This window comes from Mytilus trossulus, chromosome 13 (assembly GCF_036588685.1).
Source record: "Mytilus trossulus isolate FHL-02 chromosome 13, PNRI_Mtr1.1.1.hap1, whole genome shotgun sequence".
NCBI lineage: Eukaryota > Metazoa > Mollusca > Bivalvia > Mytilida > Mytilidae > Mytilus > Mytilus trossulus.
Window position 1 is genome coordinate 19,193,697 of NC_086385.1, and position 8,253 is coordinate 19,201,949.

General features: G+C 32.7%; 1 long non-coding RNA gene across 1 annotated transcript; it reads right to left on the reverse strand.

Moving 5' to 3' along the window:
- Positions 1–855: 855 nt before the first annotated feature.
- On the reverse strand, positions 856–4,504 carry LOC134694054 (uncharacterized). The gene is made up of 3 exons (XR_010102557.1): positions 4,263–4,504; positions 3,780–3,834; positions 856–1,250 (listed from the first exon to the last, which is right to left on the reverse strand). It is a non-coding gene; the product is annotated as an uncharacterized LOC134694054 (long non-coding RNA).
- Between the last annotated feature and the right edge of the window lie 3,749 nt (positions 4,505–8,253).

Consider the following 8,253-nt stretch of genomic DNA (forward strand, 5'->3'; position numbering starts at 1 on the left):
ATAAGATATCTATATATATTATAAGATATCTTATGTAATTTATAAGATATCTTATGTAATTTATAAGATATCTTATGTAATTTATAAGATATCTTATGTAATTTATAAGATATATTATGTAATTTATAAGATATCTTATGTAATTGATAAGATATCTTATAAAGTATATAAGATATCTTATATAAAATATGTTTATATAGTAATCTCTCTTTCTCTTTTAATCCATGATACTTCCCATACGTGTACACAAGTATCTAATGCTAACTGATACATAATGTTGTCATGTTTTTCATTTTCAGTCACTGAAAAACATTTTTAAATAACAACTAAAAGAATAACAAAATCCTTGAATCCAAGTTGCCTGTGTTAAGAAGTGAAATAACTTTTCTATACAAGATATCTAGTATATAGTTTTGATATCCTTGATGGTTTTTGTAAGGATTGAATAAGATGTTGCATTCCAGTAAACACAGTACAGTGTGACAGCAACTCAACTAAAAGAGTAAAACCAGAAAGATATGAAAATTTCAAAATAGTCTTTTATGTTTAATACAAATAATGACTTGGATGGTGAATTGCCTCATTGACACTCATACCTGACATATATTCTTATATCTCATATTCATTATCTTTGATCATTGGCATTTATTTTACGGATAGTTGTCTCATTGGCAATTCTACCATATATCATTTTTTTTAATATGACTGAGAGATAAATGTAGTTTTCTGTGTGAATAACCAGTGCATTGAGTTGTACATTCAGACTAAAAATAAACTTGTTAATTTCAAGAATTAGTATATAAGAATTTATTTTGTAATAAGTTTCAAGAAAGAAAAAATAATTTACCGGTATGTTGTTTTTGTATATTTAAGATGTAAAACATTTTCATAATTCATTTAAATGAGCAAAAATTCTTCCAATTCATACTCAGAATTTACTGTCTTAAACAAATTCTACTGAAATCTGAAGAAGGCAGTACAAGTTCTTCAAGTCTTTAAACATGTTAAATGAATACACATGTTTGCCACAGCCATGCAATTATTTGCCTTGTAAGTCTTCATATGAAAAATACCACATTTGGGTCATACAAATGTTAGTCCAGATAACATCCATGTAGTCTTTGAATTATTTGATAATTGTCTCATTTCTGTTTAGGCTTCACTTCTAATACAACTGACTTTATTCAAAGATGACGTGCTGACAACTCCTCTTCAAACATAATAGCTTGTTCTGAACTTCTCTCAACATACTGAAAAGTAAAAATAACATTTATTATTCCTAAAGTATGCTTGACCTAAAATGGTTTACTTTTATAAATTGTTATTTGGATGGAGAGTCGTCTCATTGGCACTCATACCACACCTTCCTATACCTTTTGTTTGAGTTTAATCAGCCATTCATATGAAAACTTTAATTTGATAAATTTTGAATTGGTAATTTTTTATAAAAAAAAGATGTGGTATGATTGCCAATGAGACAACTCTCAACAAGAGACCAAATGACCAGAAATTAACAACTGTAGTATAAGTCACAGAATGGCCTTCAACAATATGCAAAGCCCATACAACATGGTCAGCTATAAAAGGCTCCAAAATTTCCATTGTAAAATAATTCAAACGAGAAAAACTAATGCCCTAATAAAAGTACAAAATAAGGAACAATGACTGAAGGTACACGGCTAAACAATCTCCATGGAATGAGATGTGCCACTGCTAATGCAACTGCATTCCAATTACCATTGACTCATTTTAAGTCGTTCCCTTTAAACAAACCTAAACACAAACATTAACTTGTAAACTATGTTAAAGTTTCAAAGTCAATGAACCGTGATCAGGGGTGGGGCTATATAATCTCCATGGAAATGATACTTTCAAATGCTAATACATTTGCATACCAAATATCATTGACTTAACATTAGCAGTTCATCTTAAACTAATCTAATCACAAACTAATACATGTAAACTAAGCAAAAGTTTCAAAGTCAATAGACCATGACTGAGGGGGCAGAGTCAAAAAATCTCCATGAATATGAAAGATGCCAATTGCCTATACAACTGCATACCAAATATCATTGACCTACCACTAGTGGTTCCCCATAAATTGACCTAATCACAACCTAATACAAGCCGGAAACAGCATACCTATGTCTCGCTTTTTGACTCAGTCAAGGCGAGACAAAAAAACAAATATGCGAGACAGCCAAAAATAACTACCACTGACTTGGGACAGACACATTCATACATTTTGTGGTGGGGTTAGAAATGTTAGTGAGAAGCACCTAACAGTCCCCAATCTGGCAAGGTTTTGTCAATGTCAGATAAATCCAAAAGGGGAATAAGAGGAGGGGGAAGGGTGACCAAAAGGTAAAAATGTGTGTACACAGAGGTGGATTAAAAGGGGCCCTCTTTTCTGGGGAGATTTTTGTTGATTATATAGGGAATCACTGAAGCTTGACAGGAGCGGGTCCCCTCTTATGCATTCAATGGGCCCCCACTGATGAAAATTTCTGGATCTACCACTCGTACATAGGAAATAGACAAAATGAAAAAGTAATAATAAAAAACAGCGTCTCGCCTACTTTTGCTGTTAGTCCCAGGTTCAACAAAGTATGTTAGGTAAAAATCCAAGCTCAGTTATGTTAAAAACTTGAACTGCAGACTATATGTAATGTTATCTAGAAGAACAAGAGTGCACACACTGAAATGTCTCACCTTCTTTACTAATCATTGATATTATGTTGATAGTCCTAAGTATAAAGCTTTATTAAAAACTGTCACATAAACTTAACATTAACCAAGATAACTAAACAAAGACCAATGAACCATGAAAATGAGGTCAATGTCAGATGAACCATGTCAGGCAGACACGAACAGCTAACAATGCTTCAATACAACAAATATAGTTGACCTATTCCCCATCATATTTTAAGAAAAATATGCCTAATTACAAAAACTTAAAACTTAACAATGAACCATGAAAATGAGGTTGAGGTCAAATAAAACCTGTGTGACTGACATTTAGATCATAAAATATTTCCATACACCAAATATAGTTGGCATATATAGTAATAGATAACAAGACCAAAACTCAAAAACTTAACTTTGACCACAACCATGAAAATGAGGTCAAGGTCAGATGCCCGCTAGACATGTACACCTTACAATCATTCCATAGTTTGTCCAAGTTTGGTAGAAATCCAGTATAGTTTAAGAAAGTTATTAAAATTTCAAAAACTTTAACCACAGAGTGAATATTTGTGGACACCGCCAACAACGACGACACCGACGGAATGTAGTCTCGCTTTTTCGACTAAAGTTGAAGGCTCAACAAAAAGTATCTCGACCAAAAACTTAAGTAACCTGTCAGAAAGCGGGACGGACGGATGAATGAATGAACAGTCAAATGGACGGATGAACAAATGGATACACAGACCAGAAAACATAATGCCCCTCTACTATCCTATGTGGGGCATAACAAAACATAATGCCCTCTACTACCATAGGTGGGGCATAAAAAAACTACATTTTTTATTTAAATTGCAAGTCATAATTTTAAAAGGTAAACCAGTCATAGGCGAATCAAGGGGGGGAGGGTTCCGTGTTTTGGGAAAATTTGGTTGATTATATAAGGAACCACTGAAGCATTCTGTGTTATGTGTGGCGTCATATCATTTTCATATTGACCATCAATATATGAATTTAAAGAAACATAGCGTGACGTCAGTACTATTGATTTATGTAATTTTCAAGTCGAGACAATAAACAGAATGCAAACATACCTTGCTGGAACCCTTGTGGTACTACTTCATGTACAATCTTAGTCTGGTTCAATATCTGCAATAAAAACATAATCATGACTGTTGCTGCTAAAAGTTAAATTTGTTTATACACTTTTAAACCGAGATATATAATGTAATTTGTCTAACAAAATGTTTGTTTTTTACTGTGCTAATATTTTTTTAATGATTACGAAGTTTTTATTCCCCCCCCCCAAACAAAAATGGGCGAACAAACTCAGGGTGAATGGACCCAATACCAGAAATATTGGAACATGACTTCAAACATTTCTCCACAATTGGTGTTATTGATTCACAAAACTTGGCAAATTGATAAGTATTCCTGACATGTTTAACCTTCAAAATATCTAGAATCTTTCAGTTTGACCATTTTATGCAATAAAATCATATTAGTTATATATATATATCATGTATATGTTGAAATATGACATATTACAAATGTATAACATGTTATAGAAAACTTACCTTTTTTATTTATAAAATCAAGGATGTCCATTAAATATGAGTACAAACTATATCAGCACCCCTTAGTTCAAGATATAAGCAAATTCTAACCAAGACAATATAGAATTTCCCTCCAAAAAAGACATGTGACTTAATGAACCAATCATTATAAAGAAGAGAGAGTTGTCATACCCCAAACTTGTAAAACCTAAACGGTTATAACAAACCTAACTCATTGGTCCATGAAGACAATCACTAGTGCATGACTTGAAACTACTCACTAAGCAATTAACTTTAAAATTAAAAATATTAACTCATCAGATATACTATTTAGCATGTTTAGAATATTGTTATTAAAAGAATTAATAATTAATAATTGTTAACTTCAGCTAGTCTGTCTATAAGTTTATTCACTGGAAGTTTTGCCAGTTTCATGCAATATGGGGCAATCATTATCTGATTCAATTTTTTTTTTATCTGTATCTGTATCTGCAGAAATATTGCATACAAGTGTTAGGTAATACCAAAAGATTACATCCCAGCTCCTTTGTTCTGACAGGGGTGATCTGAGACGGATCACCCCTACCAGATCACCCCAGTTTGAGTTTCTTTGTTGTGCATGCTTTCCTTTGTTCTGTAACATTTTGGCAGGAATGTCAAATCCACTATAAAACTTAATTAATTATACGGAGAAGAATATCTATCAAAATTCACGTAGAAAAAATCCAGTGTATATGCTGGGATTCGAACTCATGCAAGACCTTTGGCATATCAAGCCACGACACATACCACTACACGGTACCAGGACGACTGGATATGAACTAACAGTTATTTAACATACTTAAGGAAGCAATATTTTTTAAAGTGGGCTGAGTGCTGAGTTGGCAGACCTTAATTCATTGGGGTTTAAACCTTTTTCGTTAATAAGTGAGTTTTCAGACTGATTCTTCAATTTGATTTTACACTTCAAAAGTGGGGCGAGTCAGTAAACAAGAATAGGGCAATTTTTTTTGTAAAGTGGGATATAGTATGGGCAAGTGGGGCAAGTTGACATTGTTTGATATCTACTCATCTTGTTCGGGGGTCATAAAGGGTATACATCATATAGTAATATATAAAGTATATTTTAATGGTTGTGTGGCATTCTTAACTAGATCTTTTGAATTGTAAATGTAAATGTTTTTTTTCTCTAATCTGAATGAGCTGGAATGTAAAATAGTTATCCCATTCGGAATTGGTGTGTCAGTGTTATGTCACTGTCTTACACTGACAAACCGCATCCTTGTGGGATAACTATTAATTATGGTTATTATGATTGTTTTTAGAATAGGTTATTTAAGGAATGACTGACTTATTTTTTTCTTTCTATAAAGAAATAAAATAAAAAAATTGGTGCACACTGAATAATGCGCGTAAGTGAGTTAATATTTAACAGTGTGCACATTTTTTATTTCATTTCCAATAGACAGAAAAAATATTACAATCATTTCTTTTAATTATAACGTAGAAAACCATGAAACACGTTGATGATGTTAAGGTCACATGACTAAATTATGTATATGGGCTGATAACAAAATAACGTCAGCCAATCAAAAGACATGTTACATCCAAAATTAAATTATTAGTACATGTATCTTAAAAACGATGCAGCTGCTAATAAATTTGGCAAGTTAAAATAGAGCTCACTCAAACACGTTCTCATCTAAAATTAGAAATTCTCATATGCCACTTCACTTATTTTTGTGTGTAAAAGCTACATCGTTTAACATGACTGATATAATTTGCGTTAAAAAGTCACTGTATAGCAAAATTTATATTTGTCTGTTATTTTTTTGCAAGATTGTTGTTCTTTTTGTGTAACTGCAAAATGCAAACTGCAAAATGCAAACTGCATTATTTTAGCATAACCTGTTTTTATAGGATGCTAGAATGATCTATTTTAAAACTCTGGAAATAGTTGAGGCGATTAAACCTTCATAAATTACTCAATCTACATTTTTGTTAGACTTTTATGCCATTTTCCTAACATATATATTACATAGCATTTACCAATCTTTATTTGAAATGCGTCAGTGAATAGTATGCTAACATCAGTCTTTTTTCTCATACTTCTATTTGTCAGGTCTCTTTTTTGCATACCGACAAAGAGTATTTTGAATTGTCATTTTATCGATTAATTTCCATATGTCAGGTCAGCATTCTTCTGGTGTATGCTGAAATGTCACTCTATCTAATCAATGATATATCTCAGGTCAGTATGCTAGCATACCAACCTTGTGTATGCAAAACCTCCAATTCTTTTTGATTATTTTTTTTACCAGGTCTGTATGCTAGCATACCAACCTGGTGTATGCTGAACCTCCATTATTTTTCAGGTCTGTATGCTAGCATACCAACCTGGTGTATGCTGAACCTCCATTATTTTTCAGGTCTGTATGCTAGCATACCAACCTGGTGTATGCTGAACCTAAATTATTTTTTTATTTAATTTTAGTTTTTCAGGTCTGTATGCTAGCATACCAACCTGGTTTTTATTACTGTTTCTTTTAATTGCAGCACTCTTCGACACGCAAATTATCCATGACCATAGCTCTGTGAAACAAATTAAACCTTAAGTCACTGTAAATGTCACAATTAATCAAAAAGTGTATTTCATCTCCTACAGCATTATTACAAAATGGACAAATTCTTTCTCCTAACGGTATTGGTGGTTTCGTATAACGACCCGTCTCGACAGACAGAGGTAAAGTTCCACATCTAAGTTTACATAAATTACTTCGTAAGTGGCGTGGCATTAATTTACGTTAGTAACATAGTGTTCAGGTTGAAGGTCCTTCTTATAACGTCTATATAGCCTCAATTTGTTTCCATTCACATTCGAATTGTCATTCCAAAGTTTGGTAAACCACAACTGTTCGTCTAGTATTCGTAATTTACTTTTAATCACTTTAAAAAATAGTTCTTTGCTAATTCCGGACTGCATTAAGTGTTCTACAGACATGTTGCGAAATAACTTAATCACATTACAGTTCCAGGATCTACGTTTTCGTTTCGACCATAAAAGTATCTTATAGAAAGTACGAGAATTATCGGAATTTTCATGTTTATAAAAGAATCTCAAAACTTCCAGTCTATGTTTAGCATGACATGACAGCCATCCTAAATCACCCTGTACTGCCGTGTTGCTAGTCAATTTAGTCACTCCAAGGAATATTTTACTAGCCCTATTTTGTACGTTATTAATGAGTCTATGTTCAGTAAGTCCCCATATCGATGCACCATATAACAATATTGGTTGTACCAAACTTTCATACAGTTTTGTGAACACTTGATATGTCATACCACCATAAGCGTAAAATTTCACAGTCAAACAGCTCAAAGCTCGGCTGGCAGATTTAGAGAGTTCTTTGACGGTTTTATTCCATGTTACATGTTCACTGAACCAAATGCCTAAATATTTGTATGAATCTACATATACTAAACTATGACTTCCACAGAAAAAATTGAAAGTAGAACGTTCAACAGAGCTAGGCCTAAAATGTATGACATTTGATTTACTACAATTAATACTTAATCTCCATTTATGGCACCATGCATTAACACAATCAAGCATACATTGTAAACTTGCCTCACTTGGACCTAGTAAGACGATATCGTCTGCATATAGTAAGATGCTTACATTTATACTATCAATATCAATACCCTTATTCAAAGACTTAATTTCTGTAGCTAAATCATTGATAATACAAAGCAAAAAGTGTCGGAGAAATCAGACACCCTTGTTTCACACCACATGAAACCGGAAACATTGACGTAAAGACGTTGTTAACACGTACAGAACATGTTGTGTTGTCATACAAAGATTTAACAGCATTCAAGATTTTTCCGTTAACACCAAACGTTTGTAATTTAAACCATAAACAGTCCCGATTCACATTGTCGAACGCAAAAGATTGGTCGAACGCCTTCTTCATGTCATGCTAAACATAGTAATGTAAGACATTCCCTTATA